Raw genomic sequence first — 15,628 nt, forward strand, 5'->3', positions numbered from 1 at the left:
TCTTTGTATTCTCTGCAAATGTAAATTTGTATGACAATTTTCATTATACAATTTGGGACTGAGTAACTGTTGTCTGGAATAGTTGATATTCTTCCCAGAAGGCTCTTATTTATTAAGAAAACCTCTTCAGAAGTCTCCAAACTGTGGGACTGATTACAGGGGGAAGCAAGTGATCCACTTCACTGCAGTGCTCAAGGAAAATAAATATACCACTGCTGCCATTAACACCTTAAGTAAATCATGTGCTGTACGTATGTTGTGTACATGTTCAAATGAACTTGTGTTGAAAATCTGGCTGTGTAAGAAGGTATAACAAATGCCCACTGGTATAATGGTTGGTCTCTGTTCAGTACTAGAAGTGTAGAACTAATGCCTAGAATACAGAAGCTGAACTACTTGTTCCTCCTAAGGAAGAAAATAAAGAAATATAACCATTACTTCAGGTCACCACTGAGGTCACTGACAGCACAGCATGGGGGATTCAAGTATAGCAGCATGACTGCAACTAGCTCATGGCTGTGAAAGAGATCTTTAGTCCCCATTGCTGCTATATGCTTTAAATTGGAAGAAGCAAGAATACATCCTTTTTTATTTACTTTTGAAAAAGAAAAGAAAAAGAAAACTTTACAAATGAAATTTGAAAAGAATCCCTTATAAATAAACATTACTGTCAGTCCTGCTGTATATTGTTCCATGACGGTGTTATCTATTAAATTAGTAAAATCAAGGGTGAGTGGGTTGGTGGGGAGGATCCCTCTGCAATCCATGCACTGCTTGCTTTAATAATTAGATATGGTCCTGTTGTCAAACCGTAGTCCAGCTTTTATCATTCTTGGCAGACAGAGCAGAACAACACTCTGGCACTTGACCTGCCCATAAAAACTTGAACAGGAAACAGCAATAAATAATCCACTCAAAAGGCCCTTGAGAAAAGCATTACACTTGATTCCTTAGAGGAATTCTATGCTACTCCAGGGGGAAAATGTGGGTTCTTTCAAAACATGGGCTTTGTATTGTTAGCGCTTTTAAATTTTTTTTACAATTAAATGTCTCAATGGTAGCTTGAAAGATAATTTTTTTGTATGTAGCAGAGCTGAGAGACTCAAAATTGTTTCTGGTTTTATTCCTTTTAATCAACATAGAAATCAACTTACAGTATACACACATACACACCCAAACATTGTCTCAAACAGATCAGCGAATCAGCCCTCATATTCTGTCAGAGCTGGTCCTGGCTTCTTTCAAATAGGGACCCTGATTCTTCTTGTTCTGCTTAAATGGAAACCTTCATCCTTCTGCAGTAAAATTGGAGTATGAGCCCAAATCTCTTACCTTGGTTGCGACACCACCGGTAACTGGGCATTGAAATGGGTATGAGGTGAAAAAACCACTCTAGTTTCTCTAGAAATTTCTTCCCTCGGTTTCTGAGGGAAGTGGAAGTGTATTTCAGTTCTCTTTCTAGTCTGAAAGAATAGACTGGTTTTCTTTTTATTTTTGCAACATATTTATAGGCTCTGGCAATGAAGTCAGTTCTGCAGACATTCACATTAATTTCTGTTTTTTCTCATAAAGTGAATTAGGGAATTAAGGACATAATTTGTAGTCATTTCAGTCACAGTGAAGTAAGTTGTCTTTTCATGTGTGTACAATAATTTAATTTTTCATGTTCATTTCAATGCCCTGAACAAATCTGTGCTAATCTGTGAGGAAAAAGAAAATATTTCATGTTTACCAAGAACAGTTTGAGAGGAAAAAAAAACTTGTACAGACTACTATCACACTACTCACCTTTAGTAAATTAAAATGATTAATAGTTAATTGCAGGCTTTTAAAATTTATTTTCACTCATATAGTCTTTGTTTCTAGCTTTGCTAGTTTCTATCTAGATTAAGAAATTTTGAAAAAAATCCTTTTTTAAAGGTTTATATTCAATGAGATGAACCTTAGCTCATTTTTTCCAGTTTTTAGAAGCCAAATTACTGAGTATTTTGCATGTTAGACAAGTCAGTTTTACTGAAATTATTCTCTTGGCTTGCTGAAGGTATGTGTATTTAAATATCAGGGCAGTGATTGTTCAAAGCCAGAAATTCTATGAACTGTTTTCCAATTTGAAAGGAATGTTGTTATTCAGAAATAAACAGTATGCTACATGAAGGGAAAACTGATAGTTCTTCCTAGTAGATCTTAGTGTTACAGTTGGTCTGAGTTGCAAACCTGAATGCCTGAGTGACTTGAACATGAATTTTATCTTAGAGAGGTACAGAAACTAGTACCTCCATTTGCTTGCACTTTTCTCCATTTATTCCCACACTTTCGCCTCCCAAAAAGCATTTTGAATAACCAATGCAGAAAGGTACTTGGGGCCAGTGTAGTGGCTAAAAATAGCTGGATAAGTTGATTAATTTCTTCAATGTTATGATTTCTTATATGGCACATATTAAAGGTATATTGATGACAATGAGGCCCATACTCTAATGAACTTTGCATCATCTCAGGTCTTCAGCTGGCAATGTGGTCTATCTTCTGATCTGTCCTTGCAGACCATATGAAAACAGATAGTCATTACCACTTGCATGAATTTGACCGTTTTGCATAGGGCCAGGAAAGCCGTGCTGACCAAATATAAGGTAGTCTGCAGTTGCCACTTGCATCCTTTAGTGAGCAGTCTCATCCCAGCTATATTCCTGCCATGATTTGCTGGTAGGACGATCTCAATACACTGAAATATTGTATTTATGTCCTTTACTGCTTGCTCTTTCTGCTTTTGCATAAGCAGAATATTGTGAACACCTTGAATGCCTTGAAATGTTGATAATTTGTATAGTTTTCAACCAAACGGGAATGCATGAATGATTTGATAGCAAGGATGGGTAAAACCACTGGATTCTGCCTAGCATATAATTGTTAAGCTGTCTATGTTGTCTATTTAAGTTTTCAAATTTTCCCTTAGATGTTCAAAAAGGTTAAACCAATATTGTGTTATTGTGTTGCTTTTACAAACATCCACTCTTGATGTATATATAACTTATTTTGTTGAGAGGTTTACCCTTATACCCAGTATTTATTTGCCTACATGGAATTCATAGTTGGTGGAAACCTCATTTATTTATTTACTAGTTTTCATGGTTATTGACTATGCAAAAGTTTCCACTAATGAGAATTCTTCCCCATTGTGAATCATTAATACATTAAGTACACTTCAAATTCTTCCAGTAATGATACAATGAGAATTGCTTAGCTGATTTAAATGACACAGATGTAGTACTAATTATACATTTTAAATTGGCAACAAACACAATTAATTTGCTGATTATCTAAAACAAAAGTAAACTTTTTTATTATAGTAATTTACTATAATTTATTACACAGCCATTTTCTTTGTATAATATTTATGCATTTGACAAACCTACAAAGAGGTATGTAATTAGACCTGTTTCATCCATGACTGGCTGCCTTTTAACCAGAGGTCTTACGTGAACAGCTTACAAAGACGCTATCGGATTAACCAAATCATAATGGTGGCATCTTTTAAATCAACGAATGGAGGGTTTTTTTGCTAGTAATTTCTGTGGATTATTAAAGTTGAATGGTTTTAGTTTAATTTACATTACTTAAAGGTATTTTACAGGGCTATTGTTTGGACAGTGATTTGATTGCCTGTAGTTTACCAGATCTGTCTGTGTTTAGATTGCAAATTCTTTTGGAAAATTTGAAACAAAATTCATTTTTTTAAGGGGGGAAAAAAAAAAACACAACCAGAAAAACCCAACAAAACCTCCCTCTCCTCAACCACCAGCAACCCCCTCTCTAAATGCTTTGTGTTCAGGGAAGTTTAGAAGTTTAGAATAATTTGTCCTGGATTCAGGAAATCAGAGTGAGGCCTTTATAATATTTAATTTTCATTTGAGCCGAGACTTTGGTCATTAAAAATCTGCAAGTGTCCATATCAAGCCCTGTTACTAGGTAATTTATTTGCCTGTTAAATACTGGCTTTAGAGAACTTTGCGCTGGTGCCCATAGTGTCACTGAAATTTTCCAGATGTATGACACCATTAAAATAGTCTTCGAAGTCTATTTTAACATGGAATAGACAGACACATCTTGTAAGATATTCTGATTTTTGGTTCGGGTATAGTTCTTTAAATTGACAGTAGTACCAGAAATTAAAAAAACAAACCTAAACAAACCACAAACCAACACTCTCCCCCCTCCCCAAACCCCACCAAAACCCCCTACCTCAGATGCTTATTCTGTATTTTCAGTGTCACTCACACTTCCACAGGAAGCATGCATATTAATCATGTTATTACAGATTAAAAGGCCTTTCAGTTAATTTAGAAATTATGTACATTTTCAACTAGCCCACCATGGCCTAGGGAAGCAAATTTTATCAGAACATGTAATATCCTTTCATCTGTGCCTTCCTCATGCTTGAGATCCCTCATTCTAGTTAAAAAATATGTATTTTTTTTCTCCATTAAAGGCTTTTAAGTCAGAAATTTGGGCTTTTGCTTTTTCTATGTCTATACATGATTGCAATAGGGGGGTATGTAATCTGAGTTTAACAATAAAAAGTCCTAGTTGTCATGATTTTTTCTACACTGGAAATTATAATTAATTCCCAAGAAATAATAATACACCTGAGTGGAGGATGAGATCTGCTAAAGACACTCTAGAATTTGATTTCCTTAGATGCTGTCAATAGCAGTGCCTGTGATGATGGGTGCCAGTGGCACTTGTCCTAGGTGATCACAGGTGCACCTGAAGGAGATGCACCTCCAGTCGTCTTCTAGCATGTTCATATCCCATCATCATCTCTCTCCAGCTAGTGAAAATGACATGCCAAGAACTGCTCTTCCATCTGTGATCCCAAACTGCCCAAAATGTTCTTTAAAAAACCAAAAACAACACCCCAAACTTGTATTATTTTTCTGACAATGAAACACCTACGTACTGAGGAAAAGCATTTATTTCTGATTTATAGAATCTAGCTATGGGCTTGGTAACAAGCACTTCCACAGTGTGTTTTCTCCCTATTTTTAATTTATATTTTCTTCCTTCATTATTGTCAGAAGGGAAGATGGGTAGTGGTGAGTGTACAGGTATGGACACACAGTTACTTGGGAACAATTAGGATATCCTTTTAAAAGTAGAAAATAGTGATTTCATTATGTAATATAATTTCACTGTATTGTACCTTTAAAAAGAAATATGCAGTTGTTCTTGAACTATTAAACTATATGTGTCACTGATTTATCCTGTTACCAAAAGGATCTCATGTGTCACTTGGCAGAATGACAGCTTTTTTTCCCAAGTCTATTGTATAATTGTGTTTTGTTAGCTGTTTTTGTTTTATAAATACTGTACTAAAGGGATCTCTGAAGATCAAATTTTTGATGCAGTATTTTTCTTTGCTGTTCTTTGATGTTGACCTTCCCCCCCTCCCATCACAGCAACAAGGACAGTATTTTGTTCTCAAAAAGTTACCAATTCTATGTCAGGAAAAAAAGCGTTTATTTTTCATGTCAAAGTTTTTATAAGCAAGCCGACTCCATTCCAGCAGATTTCTTGCTGAATCTCTTCTGAAACAATTTTCCCAGGAAAACCAGGTTTGTGAAAATTTTTTAAATTTGAAGATCTGGTAAGAGACTCCAGTGCTATCATTCTTCATGTGTTTAACTACATGAGCTTGCAATGCTAGTATTGGTATATGTCTTTTTTCCTTCTGAGAGTTTCCCTGTAGCAAAAGCAATGGCACAGGCTCTCTGCCTGTGCATTTAGAGAGAAACTTCTCCTGTAATATATAATCAAAATCCCTTTCATTGAAAAATAATTGAATAAGTTCTTATCCTAACTCTTGATAGTTATGGAGAGAATTTATTTGGTGCCTGCTTTATAACAAGTTCTGTATATTGGAACTGTGTTTTTAAGCTCTTCCTCCTGCTTAGTCTTTGCTTCTTTTAACTAAACAAATTCAGTTTCCTTAACCTTTCTTCCCAGATCATGTTTGCGAAACATCTTGTCAGTCTTAAGGTTTCCCTCAGTGTTCTCTGCAATTTCTCTGCCTTTCTCAAGGCAAAATGACCCAACAGAATCGAGTATTCCATCTGACTCATTGCCAGGAGAGTGGAAAACTTACCTCCCATGTCTTTTGCATGACACTTTACAAAATATTTTCAGATTGACATTTACCAGTTTTGCAACAGCATTAGGTTTTTGGCTTCTATTCAGTTTGAGCTATTATAACACATTAACGCTGCTTTAACTATTGCTGCTTAGCCAGGTAGCTCCCCTTTTATATTGTGTTTTCTCTTTTTTGAAGTAAAATATTTGCATTTTGCCATCATTGAATTCTGTTGGTATTATAACACTGCTCCAACTTCTGAAATGAGTACGAAATCTAATCCCACTCTTAAGGGTGCCTGCAACCCCTCCCAGCTCAGTGATAGCCATAAATGTTGTAACGTATTTGTTATCCAAGTTGTTAATGAAAATATTTAAAACTTACCAGATTTTTGCCAAGACCTTGCATGATACAACCCTCCAGTTTGACAGTGAATCTTTTCTTTGGGAAGTGTTCTTCAAATTGTGATTGATAATATAACTGTTCTATTTGCTCAGAATTAAATGCACATATATTCTATGCTATGTTTCTTAAAAGGAGATGCACCTGAGCAGTAGGGAGGAGAGCACTTGGCTCCTGCCTGTTAGATGAGGTGCAAGCCTTGAAAGGGGGAGATGACTTGCTCTGGCACCGCCTGAGCAGACTTAGCTGGAGGAAACTTCTGGAGTGCAGAGTTAAGCAGGAAGGCAGCCTGCAGCTTGAATGAGAGGGAGATCTCTGCAGAGCTCAGGAAGCAGGCACATAACCATGCCTCAGAGACTTACTATAGCAAGCCGTTGTGTCCTTGCAGGAGAGACCATGGTCTCTTTATAGTGTGACAACTTTGTCTTTTCACGGATTGCAAATAATTTCTGCCTAGTTTCCCCTGGGTCCTTAAGAAAGTGTCATCTGGTGGGTTGGAGTTTGTCAGTGCTGCCTATTGCTAATAGTTTCGTTGTTGTATTTATACACCAAGAGGAGCAGTAGTGAGTTTTAGAAATAAGTTACAGATAGAGAATTAAGGGGGTTTTGAGATTTTTGTTGTTGTTGTTGTTTAACTATGTAAACTATATATGAAGTTTTCTATAGAGGCATTCTCCAAAACTTAGATCAGGGCCAGAGCCTGATGTGGGGTATGAAGTAGTGAGGAATTATGGGGAAACCCTTCCACAAAATTACTGTGGCCTTGAAAGCATGCTCTGCACTGTTTCATACCAACTGGGCAGAGGGACAGAAGGAGAGCTGGGGAAGCAGTTGTCATTCTTCAGCCTTCTTGCTTAGTGGAGACCAGTGGATGACTTAGGATGATTTTCTGTTACTGAGTTAATATTTAAACTGTCTTTTAAGACACTGATGGTAAATCAGAATGCGAAATTATATTCTAATTATGTTTTACAAACATTTGCAGCTGTCCCATGGTCTTCAAGTTTACAATGTTGGTCTCAAGCCGCTCAATCAAAAATGTATGACATGATGAGAGTTTATACGTTCTCTTAAATGATCTATGATTTGTACAAGAATATCTTCTTAGTACATTTGAAAAATAAATAATCAAAATTACCTAAGCATAGGAAATTTATAGTCTGGCTCAGCTGTCATCTTCTGGAATCTGGGTTCGCAACCTGATAGGTTTTACATCTCGGCTGACTAACTGATACAATGACATGGCCTTTTAGAACTGCCAGCTGTAAAACTCATTTTGGCAGGAGGAGTGGCTAGATGTATTCCTCACTGTCCTCAATCTGAACTGGGTTAGTAGGGACTATAAATAGCTTTGTAAATATTTTACTATGTCTACATTTTGGTCTTTATGTAAAAGATTGGGGGATAGATTATTCAGGTTCCTCGTGAGTAATATTAAACAGAGAAAAGAAAAAAATTACTCCTAATTTAAATAAGTCAGTTTTCTGATATTTCTGTAATATCTCCCTTTTTGGCTGACCAATGCTTGGTAACTTCAGCATCCTTCTCTTCTTCATGTAGAGGCTGGTGCTGAAAAAATGACCACAAAAAAATGGCAGTTGCTGTTGACTTCAGCCAAGAAAAGATGGATCGTTTTTTTGTCTATGTGGCTTTAACTTAAGAAGGAGATGAACTACATGAGTAGTGTTGTTCAAACTAAAGGAGAATATTTTGTATTTGTTGCTTTTTATCTGCTGTTCTGATCAGGAACCTCTGCCCCAAATTTAAATGCTAGCTTTCAGCTAAAGGTAGATGTGTCTGTGTTCTCAATCCAAGTGCCTCCACCTATTTTTATTGAAATTAATTTATTTATTGAACTTTGACACGTTATTACACAAGGTTATTCAAAGTGTGCCATTCAACTTTATCTCCAAGGTTGTTCAGTGGCAATTTATGGAACAGAGTGCAATATAGAAATCAAAAGGTAATCTACATTCATTCATGTCTCATGGCCACAGGAGAGAAGAATCACAGCTTGGCTCTTGAATTCACGGTGTTTTGAACCAGAGTGTCTTTTTCCTCCAAATATTTTAATTTTTTTTTAAAAAAGGACGAACAACCAAAAACAAATCTCCTTGTTTTTCTGGATATTGAAATGGGAAATTTAAGTTGTAATCTATTTCCTCTTCATTTTTTTATTCTTTCAAAGAAAGCTAGCTTACTCATGCTCATTTGTATTTGTTTTAGGGAAATATAAGAGGTATGTTAAGGCATTCTTACTAGAAAAATTAGTAGCAATGTGTGACATAGATCTCTTCATCTAAGTTTTGACTGTAGCAAACCTCAACCCTGTTTGCTCCTTCCAAAATCAGCAAATCTTTGTGCTCATTTTGAAGTTTTATACTAGAAAAGAGAATTAAAGCATGTTCTTAATATGTTGTGTATGGGAAAGTGCTTTGCTCATTTATCAAATCCAGTCCTTAATTTCCAGTGTGCAGCTGTCTTTCCTTGTTATTATTCAGAGCAAAGATGGGATCCATGGCAGGTACAGGCCACAAAATCTGATTTTGTTTCATCCAAGTAACTATTTGGCTCTCCACTGTCTATAATCAAATGGATTAGTGTTCCTTGGCTTTGCTTTTTGAGTTTGATAGAAAGCAAAATTGTCTTGTTAAGTAGATTCCTTGCATGTTCCATAATTATTAGCGAAGGACAAAAAAACTCACAGACAATTCTCTTTGCTTTCCCTCCCCACAGTCTGCACTGGCATGTATCACAGGTATGATGCTGGGACAAAAGTTATACCACTTTTGTAACCTATTTGAATGGGGTTTTATGTGTTAAAAGCATCATCTCCTGTTCCAGTGAAAAATATTGAGGAGGAGAAGGAGGGAAAGCATTCTGGGTCATGTGTTGCGAAGGAACTTTGCATATCATTGTATTGGCACCCTCCATAGGTTTTTATCTGAGTTTCTGTAAAGTCTCACTTGTTACAGATAATTTGGTTTCAAACTAGAAACACCCAATATCCAGGGGCCTCTGATGGATGATTTATACAGCTGAGTAGTAAACTTACTTAATTTGTAACTCTGTATGTGTATGTTTTTCTTCAGAGCACTGTGATCAAATGCAGGAGAATCCAACTTCTAAATTTGTTTATGGAAAAAAAGATAATGTTTTTCTTTTTTAAATAGAGCCTTTTATCAATCAGATTTTCTTTATGATAGTTATTTTTCTTCATTTTATGCCATGAAAGATGCTGATATCTTTGAGCATTCCTGGATTAATCGTATAAAATAATACAGATTAATTACAGAGGTTTCACGTAATTGAAAGTGATATTATCCTTTTTTGGATGTTCAGTCAACTAAAATAAGTTGGTTAAAGGTTACTGTGTAAAAGCTTTGTTTTTCCAGTTTGATTAGTCTACTATAGCTTACAACAAACAAACTGAAAAGAAGGAAGACAGACACAGGTATGTTTCTTGGTGCCTTGTCCTTTGATAGAGGGGGCAATCACTCCAAGACCAACAGCAGGCATTGGACTGGAAATCACATGGATTTTTCTTCCATCAGGTTGCACTGGGAATAGGAATGAAGAAGATGCTGTGATAGTCTGGAAGGTTTGTATCTGAAAGTTTAGGTATTAAAAGTGTCTTAAAACTGTTTAGATCAGATATATGTACATAGGACAGGCAAGTCTCCTGAAAATACCTCTGAATATTATTTTGTTGGTTGGAAGCAGTGCCTTTTCAACTGTTTTATTTATTTTGGGGTGATTCATGTGGTTGGGGGTGGACAAAGGACGTTAAAGGATTTTTGCAGATGTCTTTTTTCAAATCTATATTCTGTCAAACAATAGCTGAAACTTCTTTGCTGTTCCCTGTGTTAAAAAGAAGCAAAGGGCTCTGTAACTGAGCAAGCTAAATTTCATCTTCACAATGTCAGAGCTCAGAGTATACTAACTCTCGTAGTTGTCGCCAAATATGTGCCAAGTGTCTTGGATGATAGAACTGAGCAACAGATCTAGGCCTGCAAATTTTTCCCCCAAAAAATTTAAGTAGACTATGGAATGGATAAATTTATTTTATATAGGTTGATCTGTGTGCTATTATCTCAAACTCATCAGCTGTCAAGAAATAGACCAATGTTTGTCTTGTAACTCTGATAACTTATGTAAAGGAATAGGAAACAATTACCTTTTCCATGAATCAGACTGATGATCAGCAGAGTTTTGTTACAAATACAGATTTAATTAGTATATTATTTCAGACCCCCACAAAAAAAAAAAGTTTTCTGTCAACTCCAGCTAAGTACTACGAGTCTGTTGAAAATGCTAACAAGGAGGATGAGTAATTCCTAGCTCTTATGAAGCGCAGATGCTCAAGGGCATACAGAAACATCACTTACTTTTTGTTGCTGTTTTATGATCAGAGTTGTACCACAACAGGATCAGAGAAAAAGGAAGTTGGGGGGAACCTTACTCTATTTTCCATGATACAATAGTTTTAAAAAAAGATACAGAAGTATGGTCATCGTTCAGAAATGGACAAAAAGAGAGGTTGTCCTTATTCTTTCTGAAGAAGTTTTCAGTCTCTGGATTTGGACTGGCATGTGTTAGTGAAGCATGAACTGGTGTCAGTTAGACTTTTAGTTAACTGATAGTAACATACATATTTCATATGTCTGGCATGAAGCAGTCAGTTTAATTTTGTAGAGTAAGTTATTACCATTTCAGCACTGAGGAGAGAAAAATGTGAATACTTAGGTATCCACCGATCATTGCTCAGTTATCCTAAACCAAAGCCTAATCTGTTAGATGGTTACACAGTTTTAGAAGTTTTTGCTATAGAGCACTTATGACCTCAGAGCAGATTTTATCACGCTGAGTTGCTGTACTGCCTGCCCAGTATGGTGTGTGAGACTGTTTTGATAACATAGGTATGTTCTTACTGGAAGATGGAGAAAATTATTATCAATAAGGAGGCTGCTCTTTTAGGACTACACTGTTGGATGGCAGCCTTATGAAGGGGAGGTTGCAGTATAATTCTTGAAATATCCTACTATGAATGGTTCCTGGTTACAAAAATAAATAAATAAACGGAAATTTATTCAGTATCCATACATTAGAATCTATAACTTGAAGGTAAATAACAACAACAAAAAGAATGAAGAAATTAAGTAGGAACTCTTCATAGAAGGACATTGGTATTTGAGGACTGCAACAGACTATTTTTACAGTTCTTGTTCGGAAAGCATTTTAAGAAAGAAAAAGATAGTGGTGTTTAAAAAGAAGAAAGAACAATATATGAAGAGTATAACAGCAATACAGATATCAGCTAGGATCAGGTTATCTGTGTCCAGATTATGTGTACTTGGTCTTCTGGTTGGGTTTTTTTTTTTGTTGTTTGGGGTTTTTTTTTTGCTTTTCCGGGGATATATAGGATTTGCTGAAATAAACTGGTCCATTTGGAATCTACTTTGGATATAAACTGGAACATTTTCAGAACATAGATGTGATCTGTTGGGTTATGAAAAAGCAACTTTATTAAGCCTTTTCCAACAGAGAATTGAGGGATGGAGGTAAAAGGGAGGGGGAACAGTGGGAACTAAGTAGGGCTTATGGGTCTGAGTTTTGTGTTCAGTCCTAATAAATACACATGTGGAGCCCAAACAATAATTTTGTAGCGTTCCAAGTATTCAGAGCCTTCTAGGCCTCTTAAAATGACAAACTGGAAAATGGTGATGCCACAGTGACAGATATTATTTGGAGGTGAGCTTAAGATACTTTTTGATTTACTTTTTCAGTTTATCTTTAATACTTTAAAATAATAACAAACTTAAAGCAGTTTTCTGAGACATATGTAATGTAACTCTTCACCTGGAAAAAAACATAATTTGTCTTTTAACTCTTTCTGCAGTATCACTCATTCTCTCTCTCTTTGTAGAAACCTTTTTTGATGATGTCAGCTCCCTCATAATATACTTTACAGGAGCATTTGATATTACTTTTGTGAGGTAAATTTGACCTGAACTCAGAATTGTCATGCAGTCTTGAAACTGATCTAGCAGCAGTGATATAAATATCAGTTATGATGCACATAACTGAAAGTAAGTCCAACGTATGTTGATTATAGTTTAACCTTTTCTATTTCCTTCTGTTTTCAGGGATTTTATTCAATTTACTCCTATTACTGACTTTTTTTCTAAATACATATATATATATATATATATTTTGCAATATCCAGAGGCCAAGGTTCTGTTGTGTTCAAGGGCCTGTACAAACATATAGTTGATTGCTAAACTTTCTAGAGCAGGAACTGTCTCTGTCTGAAGAGTCTGTTATAGATGGATGAGCAGAATGGGATCCACAAGGGTAAAACAAGCTGTGTATTTCCTTTGCCTGACAATTTTAATCTTTTTTCCCCCATTCTCTGGAAGACTGAATTCCATTCAACTTTCTTTTGCACCTTCTCCCTTTTTCTTGTACGTCCTCTCTCTCGCTGGACCCCACTGAACCTCATGCCCATGAGCTCCAGCAGCACAGTCAGTGAGTTACAAAATCACAGAATCATCCAGGTTGGAAAAGACCTTGAAGATCATCCAGTCCAACCATTAACCTAACACTGACAGTTCCCAACTACACCATATCCCTCAGCGCTATGTCAATTCTACTCTTAAACACCTCCAGGGATGGGGACTCCACCACCTCCCTGGGCAGCCCATTCCAACGCCCAACAACCCGTTCTGGAAAAATGCTTCCTGATATCCAGTCTAAACCTTCCCTGGCGCAATTTGAGGCCATTCCCTCTTGTTCTATCACTCGTTACTTGGTTAAAGAGGCTCATCCCCAGCTCTCTGCAACCTCCTTTCAGGTAGCTGTAGAGGGCGATGAGGTCTCCCCTCAGCCTCCTCTTCTCCAGACTAAACACCCCCAGTTCCCTCAGCCGCTTCCCGTACGACCTGTGCTCCAGACCCTGCACCAGCTTCGTTGCCCTTCTCTGGACACGCTTGAGTCATTCAATGTCCTTTTTGTAGTGAGGGGCCCAAAACTGAACACAGGAATTGAGGTGCGGCCTCAGCAGTGCCGAGTACAGGGGCAAGATCCCTTCCCTGTCCCTGCTGGCCACACTATTGCTGACACAAGCCAGGATGCCATTGGCCTTCTTGGCCACCTGGGCACACTGCTGGCTCCTGTTAAGTCGGCTGTCAGTCAACACCCCCAGGTCCCTCTCTGACTGGCAGCTCTCCAGCCACTCCTCCCCAAGCCTGTAGCGCTGCTGGGGGTTGTTGTGGCCCAAGGGCAGCCCCCGGCATTTGGCCTTATGGAAACTCCTCCAGTTGGCCTCAGCCCATGGCTCCAGCCTGTCCAGGTCTCTCTGCAGAGCCTCCCTACCCTTGAGCAGATCAACACTCCCACCCAACTGGGTGTCATCTGCAAACTGACTGAGGGTGCACTCGATCCCCTTGTCCAGATCATCAATAAAGACATTAAACAGGAGTGGCCCCAAACCGGAGCCCTGGGGGACACCACTCATGACCGGCCGCCAACTGGATTTAACTCCATTCACCACAACTCTTTGAGCCCGGAGATCCAGCCAGTTTTTTACCCAGCGAAGTGTGTGCCCATCCAAGCCTCAAGCAGTCAGTTTTGCCAGGAGAATGCTGTGGGAAACGGTGTCAAAGGCCTTACTAAAGTCAAGGTAAACAACATCCACAACCTTTCCCTCATCTACTAAGCAGGTCACCCTGTCGTAGAAGGAGATCAGGCTTGTCAAGCAGGACCTGCCTTGCATAAACCCATGCTGACTGGGCCTGAGCATCTGGTTGTCCATTATATGACTTTTAACGGCACCCGAGATGACCTGCTCCATGACCTTCCCTGGCACCGAGGTCAGACTGACAGGTCTATATTTTCCTGGATCCTCCTTTCTGCCTTCCTTGTAGATGGGTGTCACATTTTCCACCCTCCAGTCCAATGGGACCTCCCCAGTTAGCCATGGTTTCAGGTAAATCATGGACAGTGGCTTGGCGAGCACATCTGCCAACTCCCTCAGCACCCTTGGGTGTAACCCATCCTGTCCCACAGACTTGTGTGCATCCAAGTGGTGTTACAGGTCTCTGACCACCTCCTCTTCAACTGTGCTGACCTCAATCTCCTTCCCCTCCCCACCTCCCAGCTCATGAGGAGTTCCACTGCTAAAGACTGAGGCAAAGTAGGTGTTGAGCACCTCAGCCTTTTCCTCATCCTTAGTTACTATCTTTCCCTCTACATCCATAAGGGAGATTTTCCCTAATCCTCCTTTTGCTGTTAACAAATTTATAGAAACATTTTTTATTATCCTTAACAGCTGTAGCCATGTCGAGCTCTAGCTGTGCTTTGGCTCTCCTAATGTTCTCCCTGCAGAGCTTCACTACATCTTTATAGTCTTCATGAGAGACCTGGCCCCTCTTCCAAAGGCAATAGATTCTCCTTTTGTTCTTGAGATCCAGCCAAAGGTCCCTGTTTAGACAGGCCGGTCTCATTCCCCACCTGACTGTTTTCCGGCACACGGGAACAGCCCATTCCTGTGCCTTTAAGACTTTGCTCTTGAAGTATGTCCAGCCTTCCTGGACTCCCATTTCCTTCAAGGCAGCCTCCTAAGGGATTTTGTTAATCAGTCTTTTGAACAGGTCAAAGTTAGCCCAGCGGAAGTCTTAAGGTGACAGTTTTACTAACCTCTCTCTTTGTTTCTCGAAGGATCAAAAACTCAATCTCATGATCACTGCACCCTAGACAGCCTCCAAGCTTTACCTCCCCCACAAGCTCTTCCTTGTTCACAAGAAGCAGGTCCAGGAGGGCACCTTCTCTGGTTGCCTCACTCACCAGCTGTGTGAGGAAGTTATCCTCCACACATTCCAGGAACCTCCTGGATTGTTCCCTCTCTGCTGTGTTGTGTTCCCAGCAGATACCCGGGAGGTTAAAGTCCCCCACAAGAACAATGGCAAGTGACCACAAGATTTCTCCCAACTGTTTATAGAAAGCTTCATCCACCTCACCACTTTGGTTGGGGGGTCTAAAGCAAGATCTGCTTTATTGGCCCTTAACCTAATTCACACACTCTCAACCCCGTTATCCCTGTAC

The sequence above is a fragment of the Athene noctua genome, chromosome 1 (assembly GCF_965140245.1).
Source record: "Athene noctua chromosome 1, bAthNoc1.hap1.1, whole genome shotgun sequence".
NCBI lineage: Eukaryota > Metazoa > Chordata > Aves > Strigiformes > Strigidae > Athene > Athene noctua.